This window comes from Chlorocebus sabaeus, chromosome 7 (assembly GCF_047675955.1).
Source record: "Chlorocebus sabaeus isolate Y175 chromosome 7, mChlSab1.0.hap1, whole genome shotgun sequence".
NCBI classification, from domain to species: domain Eukaryota; kingdom Metazoa; phylum Chordata; class Mammalia; order Primates; family Cercopithecidae; genus Chlorocebus; species Chlorocebus sabaeus.
The window spans coordinates 35,171,294-35,196,858 of record NC_132910.1 but is presented as its reverse complement, the minus strand read 5'-3'; positions in this window follow the sequence as shown (position 1 = coordinate 35,196,858).

Sequence of the window (25,565 nt, the reverse complement as noted above, 5' to 3'; positions counted from 1 at the left end):
GGAAGCAGCAGTGTGAGCACACCTTTCCTCCGGCTGCAGCTTTTCCCTAAATCCCTGTTTACTACTCGAGACTTTAGAGTGATATCTTGACCACCACTAATCTGGTGTCTTTTATTTTACAAGTGGCCTTGGGACACATCTCAAAATGAAGATAAAAATGATCCCTTTCTGATGACCCTGCTAAGCCAACGAATAAAATCAATAAAAATGCAATTAATTTGGATTCATTTGGACTGAAGAATCAAAAGACAAAATAAGGAAGCATATTTGCCAAGATATGTGATGTAGCTTTTGGCCAGAAATCCTGCTTCCGAAAGCATCCACCTCAGATCTAGCAGCAGTAATAAACTCCCTGTGTCTTATACATCCATAAATCCTTGTACCAACCAAGATTTCAATGGTCTCTTCTCTTCAACCCACACATAAAGCACTCCAGACACTAATTTAGAATATTAATTAATCTCAGAAAATTTTATTGAGACTCAGCAGATATTATTTCACAACCTGTATAACTTTAAAAAAAAAAAAAAACGGACTATCGACTTCAAAGAGATTCCTCTTACTGTGACTTTTTCCAAAGAAAATGTAATAAATTGCCCCCTTTGAAAAATAATGATGCATTAGGAGGAGGCAACTTAGACTAGAAAAAACATCACAACTATATATGACCAAATATAAATGGGAATTTGTAAAGTATTTTTTGAAGATAGATAAAATATATGAACATTGATTTTTAAGGGCAAGTATATATTATATTGTAAAACTGTCAATGATGCTTTAAAAGGACTACAGTGCAACTTAATATTCTACAGTGGAAGTACTAGCAACTAGTTGTTGACTTCAAAGGGGATTGCATGATTCTAAGAATAGAGCATTGAGGGAGCGGATGGATGCAGTGACAGGTGGAACTGATGAAACAGAAGGCAAGATATGGAGCCCAAGAAAGAAGAAATTAAGGCCCAGCGCGGTGGCTCAAGCCTGTAATCCCTGCACTTTGGAAGGCCGAGACGGGCGGATCACGAGGTCAGGAGATCAAGACCATCCTGGTTAACACGGTGAAACCCCGTCTCTACTAAAAAAAATACAAAAAACTAGCCAGGCGCGGTGGCGGCCGCCTGTAGTCCCGGCTACTCGGGAGGCTGAGGCAGGAGAATGGCGTGAACCCGGCAGGCGGAGCTTGCAGTAAGCTGAGATCTGGCCACTGCACTCCGGCCTGGGTGACAGAGCAAGATTCCGTATCAAAAAAAAAAAAGAAAGAAAGAAAGAAATTAAGAAGGTAGAGGGCAATACAGGCATAGAGATGCTTCATCAGAGATACATGGGAGAGGAATTAAGCCCACAAGAATATCCTAAGTCCAAGAAAAAGGGCAAGAGAAGAACATATCCCTTCTGCTTTCACAGAGAAAGCAGAAGTCATGTCAAAGGCATGAGAAAGGAGCAAAAGTCAAAAGGTGAGTGTGGAGAAGGACCTAAGTGACAGAAAAAGGGCTCTACTTCAAAGCGTGATTTAGCTTTTGAGCCATCCAGGAAACCTTATGAAAATTGTTCTCTCAATTCCCAAAGGGATTGGAACTCTCTAAGCATATTGAACCCATTGATCACAGAGATAGACACAGTACCCCCAAGAGAAGCTAGAGAATGAGGAAAATCCTGGGACATAACTCCTGTTATGGATGGAATGTTTGTGTCCCCCTAAAGTTCGTATATCAAAACCCCACCTCCTAATATGATGATACTAGGAGTGGGGTCTTTGGGAGGTAGTTAACATTAAATGAGATCATGAGGAAAGAGCCTTCATGAAGGGGATTAGTGTTCTCATAAGAGTCCTGAGAGAGCTTGCTCCCTCTCTCCACCATGTGAGGACACACTGAAAAGACTGCTGTCTATGAGTCAGGAAGCAGGCCCTCATCAGACACTGAATCTGTCAGAGCCTTGATCTTGGACTTCCCAACCTCCAGAACTATGAAGAAGTCCATGTTTGTAGCTTAAGTCACCAGTTTATGGTATTTTGGTCTAGCAACCTGAAAGACTAAGACAACTACTATTAGAAACATAACTTGTGTTTTATTGTTAGGGTGCAAGTCAAGTTGGACCCTAGATATGAGAGACCATGATAACCCCAGAAAGAATCCATTGTGATGCACAAATACTGAACAGACTTCACTGACTCAGTAAATAAGCATTTACTGAGCTCATCTCTGTTACAGTCCCTGAGCTGGATCTGGGCCACAGAAGTGGGGGAACAGGGCCCCAGTCCTGCAAACCGGGTTCATAATTCCCAACATTGTAGATAGCAGTGAGCATTCCTGGATAGTGCAGCTTGTTTCACTGTAAGTGGCCTAGATGAAGAGATTACTTTATATTTATTATTAAAACTTAAATGGATCAAGCTTCCGCTAAATCTCAAAAATATTTAGGTCCTCAGATATGTGGTAACCTAAATGGAGTATAAATTCTTATTTTGTGAATAACAGTTCTCAAGATTTCATGTTTTTATATAAGTTCTAATATTAAATATGTATAATTAGGACAGTAGTGTGCATCTTTATTCCAAACTATATCTGAATCCAGTTTATTTCTGGTGGTAGAACCAAGCACTGTTCCCTTATGAAAGGTAACTACACCACATGAGTTCCTCAATATGGCAGAAGGAAAACTCAGATAGACCAAACAAAAAATTCAGAAAACTGCAGTGAACAGATTTCACAGTTTAATGTATAGAATGGTTCTGGATCTGAATTATCATGTGAGGAAAATAATCATTTTAGCCCCTTATGTATCGCCATCTTTTTTACAGTATAGTTATCTCCCCAAAAGTGACTATAAAACCATACTGTGTCACTCCATATTTATTCTTCTTCATTTACTTCGATATCACATTCCTTCAGTTTACAAATAGAAAAATTATTTTCTGAAAGTCTTTGCACTGCCAGCTCCAGCTGAAAAAAAGAAAACACACACAAACACACACACACACACACACACACACACACACACTCTATACTTCCTGTCTTTCATATTATCTGCAGCTAGAGGACTGAAAACATCAGTTTGCATTTTTGCTACAGATGCTTAAAGAAAGCTTTTTCTTCCAGAGGTTTCCTTGCTCTAACTCGCTGATATAACCAAAACTGTATTTTGTCAGCAGGATCAAGATGCAGGGAGAAGTGCCATCTTTTCTTCTGTCGTTCATTCAACATGTATTTATTAAGTACAGTATAAAGAGCTGTGCTGGGTACATTAAAATACAGCAATGAATGCCACACAAGCCTTAATGTTCCAATGAGAGGAAAAGGCAAGAAAACAGATTATGAACGAAAGGGACAGGAAAGGATCTACTGCCATAAGAACACAAGGGAGCAACGTCTGCTTTGGTATCGGGGCGGTCTTCACGTAGGAAATGATGTCTAAGTTGCTGTTTGAAGGACAAGAAAGAATTATTCAGGCACCTAGTGAAAGTATGTGAAGAGTATGGACGGAGAGAGAATGAAATAGGAAATGAATGAAAGGTATAGGAACCAGGGTCACAACTCAACAGTTCTACAGGTTAACAACTTCTGACCTTGATTGAAGGTAATGAAGGGATATGTTTGATAGATTAAAAAAAAATATATACTCTATTTTACTATGTTTGTGCAGTTGCCAATAACAGTGACTTTAAAGCAAATTACCTTTTCCAAAGCTGCACATGGCCAATGTATCTGGGATCCATTCTCTTTTTCTTGTTTTTCTTTCTCCTATTCTTCCTGAAGAGGGCATGAAGCATGATGCCACAATGATAGATGAATGAGCAAACAAGGAGTTCTTAAGAAATGCTTTCTGGTAGTGTTAATTAGGAATATAAGCTATTTTAATGCTTCTTTCATGATACCAATATAAAATTTCACATCAAAAATTATTACATCTGTGTACATATATAATATGAAGGAAAGATGGACATGTGGGAATATGTGAGAAGAGTGAATAATAATTCAAGAAGCAAAATCCCAGAATGTACTGAGACTTTTCAAGTATGTCATAGAAGACAAAGAAGTTGTTTTAGTTTTGGAAGGCATAGATATGATTTTGAGCGTCAATGTAATAATATTGACTGATGACAAACAGAAAGCAGAGTTACTCAATTTTTATTTTGCTTTTATCTTCGATGTCAAGGAGAAGAATTGATTGGGAAAGGTAGAGCAAATATTGGGATGAGAGAATTGAAGGCCATGACAAATGGCGAGAACAATAGATAGCCTTGTTCTAAATGTGTTCAAGTTTCTGTCAGCCATTATTAGAGGCCTCTGAGAAACTGTGTGGAAAATAGGCACAGTGCTGGATCATGAGGAAAGTATATCTCAACTTTCAACAAGGGAAGGGCAGCAGGTGCCCCAAACCATACATCAGGAGTTAGCAACTTGCCTGTGTGTCTCTGGCCCCACCCTGCTCTATGGAACCATGAGCTCCAAGGCTGAAATGCAAGCATCCAGATTTCTTAAAACTCTTCACAGGTAATTCTGATGCAAAGCCTTAGCTGAAACTCTACTATAAATCTATAAGCTTGATGTCAACTCCAGCCAAATTTTAGAACATATTATTTTTTGTTGGAGACATCAGTTTGTGAGCACATAAAGAGGAAACATGATTGTTAAAAGTCAACATGAGTTTATGTATAGCAACCCATTCCAGACAAATTTCATTTTCATTTTAATTGTGAGGGGTTTGTATATGACCATCTTCCAAATCTCTTACACAGAACACTAGTTCCACCAGATGTTAATAGCTATTGTAAGAACAAAATATACCATGTTGAATGGCTTAGGGAGCTTCTGACTTTAACAAAATTAAACTGATTTATTTGTTAGTTATTCTTGGATTCTGTAGTAAGATAATATGTATTGGTCTCTTGGATGGATTTAATATGGAGTCTTTCTCAAACAGTTTTTTCTTTTTTTTTTTTTTTTTTTTTTTTTTTTGAGACAGGAGTCTTGCTCTTTACCCAGGCTGGAGTACAGTGGCATGATCTTGGCTCACTGCAATCTCTGCCTCTCAGGTTCAAGTAATTCTCATGCCTCAGCCACCCAAATAGCTGGTATTACAGGCATGTGCCACCATGCCTGGCTAATTTTTGTATTTTTAGTGGAGACGGGGTTTCACCATGTTGGCTGGGCTGGTCTCAAACTCCTGACCTCAAGTTGTCGGCCCCCCTCGGCCTCCCAAATTGCTGAGATTACACAGCACCTGGCCTACCCAGCCTCTTTCTTAGGACCAATGTTTTTCGGAACATCTACTACAAAAAAGATTATTTTGGTTAAACTAATACGTTTGACAAAGCATTTCATGCAATTTTTGCAAAACATATAGATAAATATTGGCTATTCGTTGTATATATAGTTTATACTTTGTAGAATGACAGTACTGTTTATGTAGGGTTGTATATATCATGCATATCAAGTTTTCAAAGGTTCAGAGTTGGAAGATATAGAGAAAAAGTAGGATGCTGAATGACAGGGTTATGATTTAAAATGACTGCATCTAAACAGAATAATGAGCAAAATATAATTAGATGAAATCCAATAGTGAAAAACTATTGTACAAATCTCAGCACATGAGAAAAAGAATCAGAAGTTGTATTGACTATAAACTCAATATAAGTTAACAAAAAATGTAAACAAAGCATTAGTATACATTAAGAAAAAAATGTGTTTATTAAAAGAAGTTTGCAGTTCTGCTGATTACTACCAAAATCAGACCAGAAGTAATGTGTTTAACATTGCCACCCTTAAAAGTAGACACCATTTACCAAGAATTCACCTAGAGAGGAGCACACCAGAATGATTGGAATCTCAAATGCAGTAAACATGAAGAATTGCAAGAACGAAGATAAAAAAGAAATGAGTGGGTATTGTGAGTTCATGAAAACTATGTTTAAATAAAAAGAGAAATTGATCCATTTGCCAGTGGATATTTTTAATAACAAGGAGTAGTTAATAAGTAGTATTTGCACTCAGCACAAGAAGAAATGGATAACAGTTAACCTGTCCAAAAATTTAGTTTCTTCTTCACTAAAAGTGTTTAAGCAGGGGCTGATACACCACTTTTCAAAAATGTTAGAAAATGTCGCACTATGTTTTCTCAGTTCTCTCATCTGCAACAAGAAGAATTTGAACTATAAAATTATTTCCTAAGGTTCCTTTCATAGTATAATTTTGGTCCTACCAATGTTAATGAGGAATTTCTTTATCCATGACCTGAACACCATAGTTTGCTATTTCCTTCATTCACGAGCCCTTATAAAATGCTTACTATACACCAGGTACTGTGATAATCACTGGGCATCAAAAAAGAATAAGACATGCCTCTTGATCATGTAACTTATAATCGAATCATTTTAAAAGAGTGATGAGAACTCAAAAGAAAGAGGGGTTTTTAATCAACCGTTTCCTTGAAGACTTGATTATCGGAAATAGGTTAGAACGGCTTTTTAAACAAGGTATTTGCACCACACCTTTTATTAATCAATGTATGTTACTTGCTTTCTAAAACTTGAAATAAAGTTGTTTTCTTACATCAATTAAGACTTAATACTTCATAAGCCTTGACACTTTAATTTCTACTATTTTTTGGCCAATATCTTTCATCTCTCTCTCTCCCTAACATTCTCTTCATGTTTACCTATTTGCCTTTGACAAACTTATTAAATTTGCCTTTTTTCCTCTCTCCTTTTCTATCACTGGCTTCACTAGATATTATGTCTGGATTCTTGCAACAGGCTCCTCACCACTTTTTCCCACTCACAGGACAACACTTCCTTCCACTCCCCAGCTCCCACGCCCATGTCCCATCAAAAATGGCCATCATGAATATCATGCCAGACTCATCCTTTTAAAGTTCTTCTATTCCCCTTTCAAGTCATTTGTGATGAATCTCTCTTTTCTATCAGATCAAATAAGTCTCCCTTCTTGGGTTTCAGGTTTGATTATATTAGGTCACTCTTTATTTCTCACTCTCCCTCAATACCCATCTTCCAAGTCAGCTCTTTGCTGTCTCTTTCATGAACAATATTCACTCCATTTCACAAAATTTTGTTCATATTCTCCTTACCTGGAATAGTTTATTCACCCTCCTTCCCCAATTCATCCTCACAAGATTCTAGTCACATTTTAAAATATAGCTTAAATACTACCTCCTTCTCTAGATTCTCATGATGTGGAGCTCAAAAATACATAGTTCACTAGTGAAATCTCACTTGATAGTTTCATATATTAGTTGTATCTTCCCTGAGTTATAAACTCCTTGAGAACAAGAATGTTTTCTGTATCCCCAGGAGAGTCCTATGCCCATAACGAGTATGAATAAATACTTCTTGGCTAATCGTTTTTATTTTGAGAACCACCACCACCAAATGAAAAAAAAAAATCTATCAAATCTCATGCTTGACTAAAGAATGGACTAGTGGAGTAATTGTACAGGGTAACATCCTATAAGATGCATTAAATTATCACTGCGGTATCAGAGACATTTGTGGTGATATGACAAAGAGGAAATAATGAACTTAGTACAACCCTTCTCGGGAAGAATATTTTATGTCCTTGGAAGAAATGCTGATTAAACCCTCCAAAGGGCATCCTTGTCCTTGGGACACAAGACAGGCCTACACTTCCTTCCGAGGTCTCAAAGTCAAATGACCAGCCAGGCTACAGCAGCTGGAGAAGCCACCAGCAGTCCTGTCTGTTCTTTCCGCATTTGCTCAAGGCTCAGCTTCTCCTCTAAAGAAATGTTAAAAACTATTTTACAACTATCAGTTCCCAGGCAAATGAACGTTTTAGCCTTCTCTGGGCAATCAAATGTCACCATCTTTTATTAATCAACTCCACAAAGAACATGAAATGAGTTTACCTCTTGCCTACCCTCAAACCTATCCCCATGTACAACTTATACAGTGTGCTTGTCCATACAATTCACTGAAAAGAGTCCCCAAATATTTCTAGAAACTATGGTAGAGAGAAAAGAGGAGTTGTTGGCAGAAGATCCAGGATGATGATGTGAACTCAAATCTAGTCTACTTGCACTGCCCTGGGGCATCGTAATTTTCTCATCTGCCAAATGGGGTGTTTGTTAGTTCTAGAATGTGTATGAAAGGTCTTTGCAAACCTAAAGCACTTATTAATCTGTTTACAGGCAAAGCCAACAAGCACGGGCACTCTCTGTGGGTGGCCCTTTAGCTCTTGCTAAAAATTCCTTGTCAAAGGGACTGCTTTTGCTCTCCAGAAACTGAGTTATGATTGGATAATTTCTCTCCAATAAAGTACATTTTATGTATTAATCACATTAGGTTGTTATAACCATTGTCTATTTTCAACTGTAATACCTCTAACTAAGAAATAATGGTGGTAGATTGACCAGTAGATAACCCTTCTTCATTATGAGTAACATCAGAGAGTATATCTTTCACACATTTTTGCTTTATTCAACAATTTTTTGGTATGGGTGACCTTATTCTTTTAATGTTAGGCAGAATTAATTAAAGACACCATTATTTAATGCTGCAACACGTTTTGCTTAAAAAAAACGTATCACTCACCAGTTCATGTTTCATGAATACAATTATCCCTTTGCTTTTTTGCAGTTGTCATTGTTCCATATTCTTTCTTTATGAGCCACTATTTTTTAAATATAAATTTTAACCTACTGTATAAATGTGAACAGCTGTTGGGTTTGTCATCCAGAAAGGACCATTCACATCTTCCAGCCAAATTGCAAGTGTCGTGACTGGAAAAGCTATTATTTTTGAGCTCATTATAGTGAAAAGAAAGAAGGTTTTACTCTTTGCAGATGTAAGTTTTGTAGGTAAGCCTGGGTCTCGTGGCTGGTTGAAATTGTGCAACAACAAACAATTTCAGTTCTATGACCCTCAGACTATTCCATCAACACATGCTGTTGTGGGCTTTTCTACTTCCATTTAGAGGTTTTTTAGTAGAAAAGTTAAGATTACAGATTTGGAAGTCAGGCAGAAGTGAATTCAAATCCTGCCTTCACTTAATTACTTACTGCGTGACTTTGGACATGTCTGTTAAAGGTCCTACATTTCGGTTTTCCCACCTGTAAAATGGAAATAATAATTAGCCCACAGACCCTATTTTGATAAAAAGATTACCAGAATGCCTGGCACATAGTAACTACTCAATAAATGTCCAATGCTAGTGTTACTATTTTCAGCTCTTTGTAGGTACCTTCCCTAACTTCCAGTTTTCTTTCTACAAATGATATGTTTCCATACGACTCTGTATGAGCTATGTTTAAAACGTGTGACAAACATTCCTTTTGGCACCATGTCCACCCTTGGACATCTCTTCTGGAAATCTAGTGTTGGGCCACAGTCAGCTGGAGCAAAGGCCATGGTATTTGGGGGGTTTAAAAAAAGACAATACTCAAAAGAAATTAGGGATTCAGTCTTTAGCAGTGAAATTACACATCGATAGCTGGAAAGATTGGATAGTTTGTGAGGAATTGGAGGCAAATAAAACTCTTCTAGGTATCCCCAGGAGCTCTTTGGCATTCAAAGCTCTTCTAGGTATTCAGTCAAAAAGACAGCAGACGAAACCTATGTAGACCTTTCTCCTTATCTCTCAAAGAGTGATTTTATAATCTCTTAACAGTCTTTATTCATTTGTCCATATTGTAAGATGTATCCGTTTTAGACATTTTGTTATTTATCTTGTCCAGTAATGTGAAGTGAAGATGAACACAGGAAAAGATTTAAACAATAAAAATAAGAATGCTTTGGTCTACCTGAATATTTTTCCAGAATGTCTGAACAAATCAAGATATAATATGACCACCACAGAAAACCTAAAATCACTCTCCAAATGGATGCTGAGGTTGGGTCTGCAGGCTTCCCTCACATGTGTTTCCTACTAATATTCTCGTTACAAGGTTTGGGTTGCTAGGCTAATGGAGGCAAAGGCTGAAAGTGTGCAATATGGAGAAAAGCATGGTCTATGTAAACCCTATCAGAATTTCCTCCTCAGAGCTGGGTCTGAGATGTGAGTTGCCTGCTTTGTGGTACCAGTGGCATCAAGAGGCCTATAAATGGTCCTAATATATCAGTCAGCCTTGTCTCAGTCGTCTCCAGATTATTTTCTTACCCTAAGGAGGCCACAGTCAACACAATGGGCCTCAGAAACAGTAACGATTTCCATTGACAACTGGATAGAGGGCTGAGGGAGGAAAATGGAACATGGGTGTTTATCATTCACCCTGTGAACAGAGCCACAGACTGTATTTTTTAAGAAGACACATCAAAAGAAGCTCCACTGGCTGGACTTTGACTCATTCCTTGATTTGATTTGTTCCGATATCACACTTCGACATTCAGCTTCTTTCCTGGCTCTCCCTCTTCTTGTACTACTCTACAACTCCTGTTGTGATTCTGCTCCTCAGCATCGTCAGCGTCCTCCAAACTCCAACATCTTCTTGTCACTGCCTTTCAAAGATCTCATCTACTCTCACTACTTCAGACTTCACTCTCTCTAAAGCTTCTTTATATGTCCACATCTGCCCAGGGAGCAAGTCCACTTGGATATCTTCCCTAAGCATGTAACTTTGGGTAGTAAAATTAACCATATTAAACATATCCATGTCTTTTCAAACCTGACTCCTCTCACTTCTCTATTTCTGTTCTTCTAAAAATACTTTCCAAAATCTGGGCATCTCTTGCTTCCTGTCCTTTCCTCCTCAATCTCTCAATATTCGTGGAAGCACCATGAATTACCAGTTATTATTTTGTAATAATTCTTCAACTTCTCTCTCCCTTATTTTTATCACCATTATTCTTGTCCATACCTATGTCCCTTCATGATATGTGAAGCAGTGAGTTGTTTTTCACATACTTTCTGTGGCTCTGTTTTATTTGCCTCCAATTCCTCACAAACTATCCAGTCTTGCCAGCTATCGATGTGTAATTTCACTGCTAAAAGTGCCATACAAACAAACCTTTAAAATATTCCATACAGCTGACTCCATTCTTTAAGATCCAGTAGAGACGAGGTGGCCTTGGACTATGGCTTTCAACATTTTTTTACCAGCAGAATTTCATTTTGCTCTTTCATGGATGGCTCCTGCCCAAAGCACTGTTTATAAAATAGAAAGGTCTAAGTGTATCAAAAAGAAAAATGCATGAAAACTTTAAATTGGAGGAGTCAAGTGACAGCTGTGGTCTTATCAAATTCAGCATCCGAATTTATTTGTTGCACTTTACTGAAAACAAAAATGCTGATTCACACTGATCAGAAGCCGCAAAAGGTATATATTTTATATTAGCTCTCTGATATAGTTTGTATATTTGTCCCCTCCAAATCTCATGTTGAAATGTGGCCCCCAATGTTGGAGGTAGGGACAAATGGGAGGTGTTTGGGTCATGGGGGCAGATCCCTTATGAATGCATGGTGCCCTCCTTGCAGTAATGAAGGAGTTCTCTATTAGCTGCCACAAGATCTGATTGTTAAAAAGAGTGTGGCACCTCCCGTCTCTCTCTCTTGCTCCTTGTCTCACCATGTGACATGCCTACTCCCCTTTGGCCCTCTGCCATGAGTAAAAGCTTCTTAAGGCCTCATCAGAAGCCAAGCAGATAACTGATGCCATGCTAGTATGGCCTGCAGAACCATGAGTCAAATAAACCTCTTTTCCTTATAGATTACCCAGCCTCAGGTATTCCTTTACAGCAATGCAAAGTAGTCTACTACACTATCTTAGCAAGTTCATATCACTTTCAGAATACAGACAAAATAACAGCAGAAGTTATATCCTAGGCCTGAACAAAATCAGTAAATTGGTGTCACAAGAGAAGAATATAGAAGTGATATTTATTGTGTTATAATGTGGCAAATACCAAATTTGGGTGTGTACTTTATGTTACAGGTTTTTGTAATAATTCAAATAGATTTTAAAATAAAATTCCATTCAGAATGTCTGAAGTGCTTGTTTTACTAAATACCATTTGAAAACCATTCCTTTAGAGAACACTATTTTCTAACCTATTGCTCTTTTTCACCTCTAGCTAAGCAGGACCTTTCCCAACCATCTCCAATGTACCTTTTCAATCTTATCTCCACGGGTCCTCTGACCACACCACATGCCTAAACAAAGGGCCATGCCCTATTTCTCCTCCCTCCATGCCTCAGAAAACAGATCAATCCCCACTAACTCCAAAACATCTTCCCTAACTACTCTAGTCCACGGTAATCTCTGCGTCATCTAAATTCCTGCAGTGTTTACAGTCAACCACAACCCTTGGACAAATAATTCCATGTGCCTATCACTGGGCTACACAAATGTTAGGTAGCCAAGAAAGGCGGGAGGGAGGAAAACAGTAAGGGAAATTTCTCTGTGAATCATTGAGAAGACGGTAGAGGATGAAGTCACAGTAAATGTGTTGGCATGAGGGATGTTTTAGTGTAAGAATAATTGGGATCAGAAGAGGGATGAACATGTGGCTGAGCTGCTAGGTTAGATTCCCCCATTCTAGCCCCCCATTTGGGACCTAACAGCTCTACACATGTGTCATTTATTATTAAAATTCTGATATACTAAAAAGTGACTGATCTATTAAAAAGAGAAAGAATGATTGCTTCATATTAATCCATAAATTGCTTTACTCCATCAAACGGTACTTAAATATTTCACTGTAAACACTACTGATTTATCTTCGTTTTGTATAATAATTTTACATTTAATTTAAATGTAGATGTTAAGCTTTTTCATTGTCACGTAGTACTTTTTTGTCTGGACACAAAGCAGTAAGGATACTGCTTAGAAATGCCTCCTTTTTTTTTTTCTTTGAGACAGAGTCTCACCCTGTCACCCAGGCTGGAGTGCAATGGCATGATCTCGGCTCACTGCAACCTCCACCTCCCAGGTTCAAGCGATTCCCCTGCCTCAGCCTCCTGAGTAGCTGCTATTACAGGTAGGCACGCCACCATGCCCGGCTAATTTTTGTATTTTTAGTAGAGACAGGGTTTCACCGGGTTGTTCAGGCTGCTTTTGAACTCCTGACCTCGTGATCGGCCTGCCTCAGCCTTCCGAAGTGCTGGGATTACAGGCTAGAAATGCCGTCTATGTGCTTTTCATGTAATAATTCAAACAAATGGACATAGCAATCCTATAAGACAGATACTCTTAGGCCCATTGTACAGACTTAATTGAGGCTTAAGGACATCTAGTCACTCGTCCTAGATCATATAATAAATTATTGCGAAGTCAGCATTCAAAACCATGGGAATCTTGCAACTTCTGCATTGGTCTCAGCTTGAGTATTTGCTAAACTGCAGATTACTGAGCCCCACTATGGATTTACAGAAGAACCTCTGGGGAGTAAGCATAGGAGTCTGTTTCTTAGCACTCCAGAGCCTGTGGAGACACTTTAATGTTTAATAACCCCTCATTTAACTGACAATGGTTATAAAACACTGCCATGTTTGGAGGATGGTGGAAGTGGATATAACCATTACTGGTTCCTTAACTTGAGGAAGACAAGGAATTTTGAGGCAAGATGTTTAGGCAACTATGACACAGAGGCTGAGTAGTAAAGTATGCTAAGTTGTTTGAGTTTTGTAATTAGAAGATTAGGTACAACCATCCAACTCTAAGTTTCCAATAGAATGTTGCTGCTTTCTCATCTGTAAAATAAAGAAATTGCCTTGGATAATCCCTAAGTTTCCTCCCACACATTCCTTGATTTCATGATTCCTAGTTTCTTATCCTGATTTCCAACTTTTGCTTTGCTAAATATCCAGGAGAATGGAGGGAAAAGGACTACGCATTGATGATCTTTTCTTATGTTATTCAACTTACTTAACAGCCTCCTTAAATGCTTCCTAGGAACAAAACAGCCTCTCTTGCCTCCTTCAGTATTTACCAAATAGAGAAGAAAAGTAAAATGAGAAAAAAAGATTAAAGAAGAAAAAATGCCTAGCAAACAGAGATTTTACCATCTGCTATATTTCACTTTGGTGCATTTATATTTCTGCTGCTAAGCTCAGAAGTCTTTGGGGAATGTGTATATTTTGGACAAATTTTATAATAAAGACTGTAAATAAATCCTAAATGCTGCTAGACGTGGAAGTAGATCATTAAACTTTTATAGAATCGACATAAGCTTGGGATCTGACAAATCTCATTTTAAATGCTGAATATAGCAGCTTCCCAGCAAAGCACAAAGCTGGTAGTATACATTTAATCTCTATTAAAGTCTTACAAACAATACATTTTTAAATACTATTTAAATTCATTGCCACCTTTTTTTGCAAACAAATTATTACCAGAATTTGAGGTATAGGATTTCAAATTTTGACATGATGCATGAACACAAAGAATATACAAATAACTAACAGGATTCTCTGAATACAGCCAACGTAATAACAAAACTGAATTCCCAAGAGACACCTAGTGTTTTATTTGTGCAAACACCAGCAACCTAACTGGATGGCCAGACTGACACCTACCACACCCCTTCTCTTTCTCCCTTGGGCAAGGAATGTTCATTCTTTTCCTAAGAGATCATCTCTTCCAATAAGTGTGCCCTTCTTTCTTTGTGTCCTGCCCTCAGTGACACCTCATCCTGTGAAAAATGACTTACAGGTTTTTCATCTTTTGAAACCATTATCACTGACCAGCAGCCCCTGTAGAGAGAAGATGGATTGGATTATGAATCCCAACCCTGCTGCAGAACCTATTACTAAAGGAGCCCACCTCACACTCCGCTTCCTTTTCCACCCCAACTGCTAAGTTCTCAGGTTGGTAAGACAAAAGCTTTGGGACTTGGGGAGCAGACCACAGTCTACTTTGTGTGCAAGACTAAGCCACACTTCCAAGTTCTGCCCCAACCATTCTGCTTGGGAAATTGCCAGAGATGCTTCTTGCTGTACCCAGGCCTCTTTACTATGGAGCTGCATGTACCAAGATCAAGCATCTGTTGGGTTGATTTGGGTGGTCTTGTCCAGAAACACAAAGGTCTGGAGGCAGAAGTGAAGCAGTTAAAGCAGCCGAGGCATGTTTACTAAGCCATTTGAAGTTGATAGCCCACACGGCCTGGCTTTTTTCTCTATCTTCGTAAACCGCAGTGAATTGATGGAATGACCCGGACTTGATCTTCAGGGCAATATGTCTGATGGCACCGCTGGATTGATAAATTGATTCAAAACTATTACCATGGTGAAAAAGCAATAAGGTCATAAAAATTGCATCAGCTGGCTAAGTAAATCCTGGCATTTCATGACAAGTAATGCAGAAGAATCGCAAGAGGATCTGGGCATGAGGCTGAATGAGTGAGGGAGAAATGACTTTGAAGAGCTCATCATCTCCGATCTATTCTTCCTGCCAGCGATTCATGCCTTCGCATAGTGCCACTTCATTATGGGGAAATAACTGTACACTTCTAGCATATTCCTGGCCTCCCTGGCGGCCCCTGGAGGACCCTTAGCTGGTTAATACCTCATCACGGGCTTCATTGAACACTTTAATCTGCACTTGTGTGATCAATAGAATCCTGGTGTAAATTAAAAGGACAATTTCATGTAATCAAGCCTGTTAATGCTCATTTTGAAAACCATTATTTGTGGAAGGCATTTAGAAGAAAATTACAAAGTGACAGGCTGATGCACTCTGAGATGATTTGAAAGCAGGCCTTTTTTGTGTGACTGTATACCTGCCTTGGGAGCAGGATAGGAGTAAGCATTAGTGAATGCATGGGGGGAAGGGAGGGGAAATGGAGCCACGAAAGAGAAGAGCAGCCCAGCAGGAATATGTGTATGCCCTGCCTGCTTGCTTGCCTTCATGCAGGGAAGAAGAAAATGAAATTTTCCAGTGTTCTATTTCTGTGGCAAATTCAATTACTGTGGGGACTTGTTCAAAGCGGTGTAACTTCCAAGCGGCAGAAATTGAAAACCTTGCAGCTAATGAAATGGCAAATGACTAGGAAGTTCAGACAGGGGCCGTCAGTCAGATCAAACACCTGAAGAAAAATAGCAGCTATCCCCAATGCCTTCCTCAAGCCGCTCTCTCCTCTTTAGGAGAGAAGAGACCTCCTTCCCCTAACATTTTATCAAGCTGGAATAATATGTTAACAGTCACAAGCTTCCAAAGGGCCCGGTACCCATAGCACAGTGATGGTGCATGAAGCATGAAATGCAAAATAGAACCAACGTGTTTCTCTCCAGTTCTGGGACACATGCTGCATATGACTATGTAATATTTAATTAGACAATTTGCCCACAAACATATTTTTTAAGTCTTTGGTAGCTTTTAAAGACTTTCAAAGTCTTTTAATAGCTATATGCACTCACAGACATAATACATGGCAGTATATGGCTTGGAAAGATTTTTAAGAATGCTAAACATTGAGCCTCCACTCCTAAAGATCCTTTCCTATTGGTCTCACGTGGAATCTAGACTTTATATCTTTGAGAAACTCACCAGGTGATTCTAATTCCCAAGTACTTGATGAGAAGTACGGGAATGTCCCGTGAGCATAAATGCACTAAGTTTTGCCATGGGTACCAGTAACCATACATTCAATAGTTTTTTTTTTACATTATTGAACCTTGTATACCAGTGATATGACCCAGGTAGCATTACATCCCAGCAATACCAGGGATATGAAATTACAAGACCCAAGAAAAAGTGGCTTGTAGGCATGACAAACTGAAATCTAATTGAAAGCACTTACCCAGAGCCGGCCATTGCTGGGGCATCACTCATCCAGGCTCAAGAGTATGAAAATTCAACGTCTGTTCTATTCCTTCCTCCATGCTCATCATAACACTCCAAAAAGGAAAATCATTTCCATTTGTCATGTGACAAGCATTTCCAGTCAACTCTTATTAAGCTGATATTGGTTTATTCAAAATAAGAAGCACTTCAGACGACCATTCTCTGGGCAACTAAATTTCCTATAGCTCTTTATTAAAATTGTCAGATAATCTGAGCATAGTTTATTCAAAATATGCTTGCTTTCATTTGATTTTATCAATACTTGCATGTCAAATAAGCATTTTAATGCACTGAGCTATAAATAATGTTTTCCCTTCTCTCTCCAAAAATGACAAAATGCCACTCTCCCTTCCCTTTCTTGTTCTGACACACTGGGGCTGACTTGCTTCTTTCTGATTCCTTTTCAGGATGCTCCTCCACCCCTATCCTCACCCAGTCACTTTAAATCATGCTTAATTTGATCTCTTAGAGCTGGGTCAGGCTTAACATTTTCTTCCAAGAGCTAACTACATCCATGTGAATTTGATTTCTCTATGATTTACATTCAACCATTATTTGGGGTCTTAATATTATTTCAAATATATCCAGAATTTTTAATGACTTCTAAAAACATGAATCATTGAATGTGAGGTTTTTCTTCTTTGAACTTTTTATAAGTTAGATTCTGAAACCCTGACTTTATGAAATGTTCAATAAAACCTCAATATTCAGAGGAAACGTATCTTCAAGTGCTTTGTTTATCCCCTAAACCTCAGGTGACATTCACTATGGCAGAGTGACTGGGTCTACTCCAATCTCGTATTCCTCTTAGGTCTAATGACTTGCGTAGGTAAGATGGCAGTAACTAAGCAGAAAAGTTGAATTTCTCTCCTGAGGTCCACCTCACTTTCACCCTATCAGAATTTGCAAAATGTTTTCAAAGTGGATAATAAAGAGGATGAAGAAAGCTAAATCCATCAATGAAACAGGTAAGGCGGCTACTACATAAACCCCTTATTAAAGTGTCTGTCCAGGCTCAAGAAGCTCAACTAAGGTTTAAGATGTTTGGCATTCAGGGGAGAGAAAGTTGCGTCTTTTAGATACCAGTAGTCATAAATAAAGTTAACACTTCACTGCTACAGCCAGGTGCAGTGTCTCACATCTATAATCCCAGCACTTTGGGAGGCCGAGGCGGGTGGATCACAGGGTCAGGAGATCCAGAACATCTTGGCCAATGTGGTGAAACCCCGACTCTACTAAAAATACAAAAATTAGCCGGGCGTGGTGGCAGGTGCCTTTATTCCCAGCTACTTGGGAGGATGAGGCAGGCGAATCGCTTGAACCCAGGAGGCGGAGGTTGCAGTGAGCCGAGATCGCGCCACTGCGTTCAACCCTGGCGACAGAGCAAGACTCCGTCTCAAAAACAAACAAACAAAACTTCACTGCTAGAAAGTGACAGGCTGACTAACACTTCTTTCAAAAACTAAGTTATTGATTTAAAACTAGTTTTAAAATTTAGTTTTTTGGCAGATTTAGCACACACAGAAAACACTTAAGCCAAATAAGCATTAACTGAGAAAGAGGAATTGAGATGACTGAGGATCTAAAATCATGTTTCTCAACAGGTTTTTCAGAGCTGAAAAGAGAAGCTCTGAGGACCTAAGCACAGGCATAGCTCACAAGTTTTCTCTTTTAAAGTTAGCCACAAGGAAAAGGATGTGCTGGGAATTTTTGGTGCTGAAAACTATTGGGTGGATCTTAAGTATGCAAAACAAAAAGAAATTGTAGGAGTCTGGAACTCTTCCTCCGGATGGAAAGAGAGAGAAGAACTATAGATAATGTTGTTTCAAAGAAAATTAGTTGTGCAAGAAAGAAATATTAAATGTTTCATTCCAAAAGCCTACATTAAAGAGTAGTGTCTCTAACACCGCCACCAGACAGTCTCATATGCTGTTTCCTCTTCCTGTAACAATCTTTGGCCACTACTCCCACTGCCACTCATCTCCAGCCTTCTCCTTCGCAGCTCTTCTCAAATATAAAATTTCCTCCAGGAAACTGTCCTTTACAATTCCCTTCACGAGTTCAGGAAGCTCACACGGCACCCTGTGCTTGCCTAGCATTACACCCATTCCACTGACTCCAATCCCAGTTGATTTGCCTCCTCATAGATGATAGATAGTGAGTGCATGGACTGGCTCTGACTTACACCCCGTGGGGCCCAACACAGCGCCTGACACAAGGTAGGGGCTCTACAAATTTTTGTTGAATGAATGAAGTCTTCCGGAAGTCAGAATATGTACACAGGTCCAAGGTCTATACACTTGCTTCCTAAGAGTTCTATGAGGGCACATTAAAGATTTAATGACAGGCCGGGAGCGGTGGCTCAAGCCTGTAATCCCAGCACTTTGGGAGGCTGAGACAGGCGGATCACGAGGTCAGGAGATCGAGACCATCCTGGCTAACATGGTGAAACCCAGTCTGTACTAAAAAATACAAAAAACTAGCAGGGCGAGGTGTCGGGCGCCTGTAGTCCCAGCTATTCGGAAGGCTGAGGAAGGAGAATGGCGTGTACCCGGGAGGCGGAACTTGCAGTGAGTCGAGATGGCACCACTGCACTCCAGCCTGGGCGATAGAGTGAGACTCCATCTCAAAAAAAAAAAAAAAAAAGATTTAATGACAGCCATTGGCAGTGGTGTACACCTGTAGTCTCAGCTATTCAGAAGGTCGAGGCAGGAGGATTGCTTGAAGCCAGGAGTTTGAGGCTGTAATGCACTAAGACTGTATGTCTGCGAGTAGTCACTGCCCTCTAGCCTGGGCAAAATCATGAGACGACCCCATCTCTAATTTTTTTTTAAAAAGAGGATTTATTGACAGAAGACATCACTCCACTTAGATGTTTATATTCAATTTACTCTTTCTCAATTTAATAATATATATTACTTGTATATGATAGGTCAAAAAAGGCTATTGTGTAATTAAAGCATCTGTTTTTCACTTTAAAAACATCTATGAGCCAGGCACAGTGGTTCACACCTGTAATCCCAGCACTTTGGGAGGCCAAGGCAAGTGGATCCCTTGAGCCCAGGTGTTTGAGACCAGCCTGGGCAACATAAAGAAACTCATCTCCATCAAAAAAACAAACAAACAAAAAAACTTAGCCAGACATGCTGGCGTATGCCTATAGTCCCAGCCGCTCAGGGGGCTGAGGTGAGAGGATTGCTTGACTCCAGACAGTAGAGGCTGCAGTGAGCCATGATCACCCCTCCACTCCAGCCCTGAACAACAGAGTGAGACCCCATCTCAAAAAAAAAAAAAAAAAAAACTAGAAGAAATTAAAATATGTGCCAATGTTTACTCAATTTTTACACTGGAGAGCCTAAAAATTAGACCTCTCAAGCACAAGGTCTCACCATTCATGGTAACAGTTACCTAAATTACCCAGGAGAAAATAATATATTCCAGTGAATAAGCCTGGATGGGTCAACCCAAAGCCACAAACTGATTTAAGCCATATTTTTTTCCCCATCTTCTTGTAAGAGTCTTATTTAGGCATCGGATGCTTTAATATAGAAAATATTCAAGGTCCCATTTAGGTTTTTGAAATGTTTTGCTACAGTGAGATTAAAATAATGCCTCCCACATATTGTTATGTCTTAATGCCAGGAGAGTTATTCCATACATTCCTGTTTACTCACAGAAAACTCATCAACATACAGACTTTAAATACTTTGACAGCATAAAACTTAGAGAAAAGGGCTTTAGGAAATGATTTTTTTTTTTTAATTTTAAAATTAAAAAGTAATACACTATGAAAAGCCTCAACTTACAAGCAAATTGTTTCCAAAGATACATTTTTATGTCAACAGAAATTCAGAATATATTTACCATAGGATATAGGAGTTAGGTCAAACTTATTAACTAAGATGCTATAGAAATTTTCCTGCCATACAGAAACAACAGGTGCTGGAGAGGATGTGGAGAAATAGGAACACTTTTACACTGTTGGTGGGACTGTAAACTAGTTCAACCACTGTGGAAGACAGTATGGCAATTCCTCAGTGATCTAGAACTAGAAATACCATTTGACCCAGCCATCCCATTACTGGGTATATACCCAAAGGATTATAAATCATGCTGTTGTAAAGACACATGCACACGTATGTTTATTGCGGCATTATTCACAATAGCAAAGACTTGGAACCAACCCAAATGTCCATCAATGATAGACTGGATTAAGAAAATGTGGCACTTGGCCAGGCACGGTGGCTCAAGCCTGTAATCCCAGCACTTTGGGAGGCCGAGACAGGTGGATCACGAGGTCAGGAGATCGAGACCATCCTGGCTAACATGGTGAAACCCCGTCTCTACTAAAAAAAAATACAAAAAACTAGCCAGACGAGGTGGCGGGCACCTGTAGTCCCAGCTACTTGGGAGGCTGAGGCAGGAGAATGGCGTAAACCCGGGAGGCGGAGCTTGCAGTGAGCTGAGATCAGCCACTGCACTCCAGCCTGGGCAACAGAGCGAGACTCCATCTCAAAAAACAAAACACAAAAAAAAGAAAGAAAGAAAGAAAGAAAGAAAGAAAATGTGGCACATATACACCATGGAATACTATGCAGCCATAAAAAAGGATGAGTTCATGTCCTTTGTAGGGACATGGATGAAGCTGGAAACCATCATTCTCAGCAAACTATGACAAGGACGAAAAACCAAACACCACATTTTCTCACTCATAGATCGGAATTGAACAACGAGAACACTTGGACACAGGAAGGGGAACATCACACACCAGGGCCTGTCGTGGGGTTGGGGGAGTGGGGGAGGGATAGCATTAGGAGATATACCTAATGTAAATGATGAGTTAATGGGTGCAGCACACCAACATGGCACATGTATACATATGTAACAAACCTGCACGTTGTGCACATGTACCCTAGAACCTAGTATAATTTTTTAAAAAATGAAAAGAAAAGAATTTTTCCTGCTGTACAAAACAATGTTTCTATTAGAATATGTATTCAGAACTTCATGACACTCTTGATTGGTTGATTCAACAGTTACTCACAACCCTTTTGTGTCTTTCCACCGTCTACCACAGAGGATGAAAAAACTAAATACTTGCTTTCCCTGCCTTCCTTTCAGCTAGAATATAGAATTTGTTAGGCTCTCCAGCGTAAAAATTGAGTGAACGTTACATGCCACCATGTGACATGGTTCCGGTCATTAACAGGTAAGCACAAGTCTAGTGGATCTTCTGAGAACTTTTCTTCCTTATAACAGGAAGATGCACAGGAGGAAAACTTCCTCACTGCCACCTCTCCCTTCTTGTTTTGGATTCAGACACGATACCTGAAGCTATGATAACCTTCTTGTGACCAGGAGACAACAAGCAGAAGGCCAAAAATACCCACCAAGAATGGCAGAACAGAAGGACAGAAGGAGCTAGGCTTCATTATAACATTGGAGAGTAGCCAAACTAACAACTGCAGCAACCAAATACCTCTGTCTTCTTTTTAAGTGTGTTATTAAATGGCTGCATCATAATAATCAGTCTCAGGTTTTCTGTTATCTGTTACATGAAGCCAAAAGCATTCCTAAGTGAGACAAATGCCAACGTGAAACTCTAGAAATACATGCCTCCTACTGTAGTTGAATGTGGGTTGCTCATTTCCTTCTGTGTACTGGACAGTGGCGGTCAGGATTTCTGTTTTCAGAGCCTCTTCTCCATTTGGACCTTCAAATACAGTGGAGTAACAGGGGGAAAGGCAGGCCAAAAGCAGGAAATGTTCACATGGGTCCCAAAGGAACTGAAATAAAAAATTTCAAGTACTGGAGATTTCTGCCAGTATAAAATATGTGGGGACCCCCACCACCCCAGAGATTCACACATGAGACCCAGAGTAAGTTTTAAGACTACTTCATTTTTTTTTCTCACCTTGCAAAAAGTGATTCTCTCAACTCTCTATCCTAATTGTGTTTCTCACCTTTCTTAACCTAATACAAAACTAAATCCAGCCTGTTTCCTTGCCTTCTGGCCCTGAAGCAAGTGCATAGGTATTTTGAAGTTTACTGAGAAATATATACTCTAGATATGGCAAGGAAGCAGATGGGGAGAAATGTTTCTCGTTTAGTATAAAATAGTACAACCTCTCTGGAAAGCAATTAAGCAATATGTATCAAATTTCTTACACATATAAATATTATATGGTTAGAAATCTTATCAAGGTTATCACTCAGAATACTGTGCACTCTTGTAAAATGTTCAATAAACTTTGTAAAAATGTTAGTAAAGTAAAACATTCAATAACATAAAAAATGTTCTTTGCAGCAATCATATTAACAAAAAGTTGGAAACAAAGTTCTAATAATATGTGTCCAATAGCAATCATATTCAAGGCAGCACAGGATGTTCACTCTCTTTCTATGAAGTCAACTCTAAGATGGCTCCCAACGATGCCTGGCATTCATATGCTTGGGTAATTGTCTCCCTTTGAGTGTGAGATGAATTTAGTCAATAGATTGTGACAGAGGTGATGGGCTGTCACTTCCCAGATTAGGTTACAAAAAGACTTTGGCTTCTGTCTTGGGTGCTCTTTCTCACTGTCTCTCACTGGTTCATTTACTCTGAGAGAAACTGGCTGCCATGTTGTGCGCTGCCCTATGGAGAGGCTCAAATGGCAAGGAAGCGAAGTCTCCAACCAATGACCAGTGAGGGCCGGAAGCCTGCCAACAGCCATGAGGATGAGCTCGTATGGATCTTGCTGAAGCAGAGCCTTGATATAACTGCAGCCCCGATGGATACCCTAAGATTCTAGGGCCAAGATCCTGAGCCAGAGGCACCCAGCTAAGCCCATCCAGATTCCTGACCCACAGAAACTATGAGATAACAAATGCTTGTCCTTGTAAGTCACTACATTTTATAATAATTAGTTACGCAGCAATAGATAACAATTACACTTGTCATGTATAATAGGGGGACGTTTGAAGCAACTTAAGTGTCCAGCAGTGGACAAATACTTACATCACAGTGCATCAATTCAATGAATATAAGACAGCCATTAAAAATCATGTTTTGAAGATTTTTTAATGACAAAGAAATGATAATCACACAAATGAGGAAAAAGTTGAAGTACCTGAAATCAATATCACCTTAATACCAGGAAGCACTTTCTTCTTTCCTTTTTTAATATTTTTGAAAACTTCTAAAACTAGAAGTGTTATAATAAGAGAAACCATCTTCCTTCATTTTTGTTACTTACACTTTTCCAAAAAAAGATGAAGATCTTTATAGAGAGAAATGGTGAATTTCTATAAACGTCGGAAAAAAATAGGAGCTGGGACTGATGTTGTGGGTGAGGAACACGCGAGCCTTTTGGGGAAATAGATGGAATTATGGCTGAGGACCCTACTACCATGTCAACCTCTCAATCTGTGGGAAACTGTTGTGAGGAAGGAAATGGAAGAAGAAATCACTACCTAATTTCTTCTCTCCTTCTCTGTTTCTTAATCTCACTACCCCCAGGCTGTACCCTGCATATTGGAGTTGGATCACAGAAGGATAGAGAGCAAGGGTCTAAATGCAAATGGGATCAGCCACAAATTCTCAGATAAAGTAGGGAGAGAGGAAAGGCTAGGGATACCAAAGGGCTCCCCAAGTGATTCTAATGCGCAGCCAAGGTTGAGAACCACTACCTTAGCCACCCATCGCTTGTTCTTATGTGGCTATAATGACAGGCTGAAACAAGAACGTAGGTCTTTCGGGATAATCCACCCATATGTACTGCTGATCCTGCAAGTAAACAGATGGGGAAAAGAAAATGCTTCCCTCTTATTGTAAAATGGTATGACCTTTCTAGAAACCAATTAGGCCACATGGATCAAAATCCTTAAAAATACTAATATCATGCTGTTAAAAATCTAGCTAGGCTTTGGTCTAATGGTGCTCTCACCTCAGTGAACTGAGTGATATGGCATATCCTCTAAATTTGGAAAAAAAAAAAAAAAAAAAGGCTGAATTTGTAAAATCCCTAGCTTCATCCCAAAACGGAATGCCACCCGATGTCACTTTTTAGCATTGTGCTTTTCTTCTGTCTCATTCAAAATCCTGATATATGTTGAGAGAGTTAGGCCCTTTTTTTGTTTCTCTCATTATTTTCCGTTGGTTTGTTTTGCTGTGTTCCCTTAGCAGTATTTTAACCTTGACTAGACGGCTGCTAAGGGGCTGCCTGGAGTGACACCCAGTGGTGATAATGAGTCCTGACGGCAGCTCCTGGCTTCCCAAGGGCAGCTAACTCAAAGAGCCTTTCCCATGAATGTCTCCCTCAAAATTCTCTTTCAGAACTTTTTTCCACATTTCCTATAAGTGATGTTTTTATTCCTCAAGGGTAACCATTTATAGGAATCTAAGCCATTTTTTCTGTTAAAGGATGTTTATTAAGTAGCTGTTGATCAATCATCTACTATATAGAAGCTTCTAGAAAAAAACTATTGTTAGCAAATGGTCAAGAGTGTTCTTTAAAAAAAATAGCAGGGTGGGAAGCTTCTTTGACATGAAACAGCCATATCAAATGTCTTCTATGCTGATACCCTGTCAACGCAAACCAGTCATTGCAGAAGCTCCTTTACTTAGAAACTTTTACAGAGAGGAGCATAACTACACGCCAAGGTGAACAATGTGCCAGCTGTTCCCACCACCAACAGGCAGTGGCGACAGTCACTTGGTACTTCTGAACATCTTTAGGAACCTAACCTATTAATAAACAAAGGAATTAACAGGATCCTAGAGAAAGAGCTAAAGCAAATCATGACAAAAAGCAAGTAGTCAAAGTTTCTATCTCAAA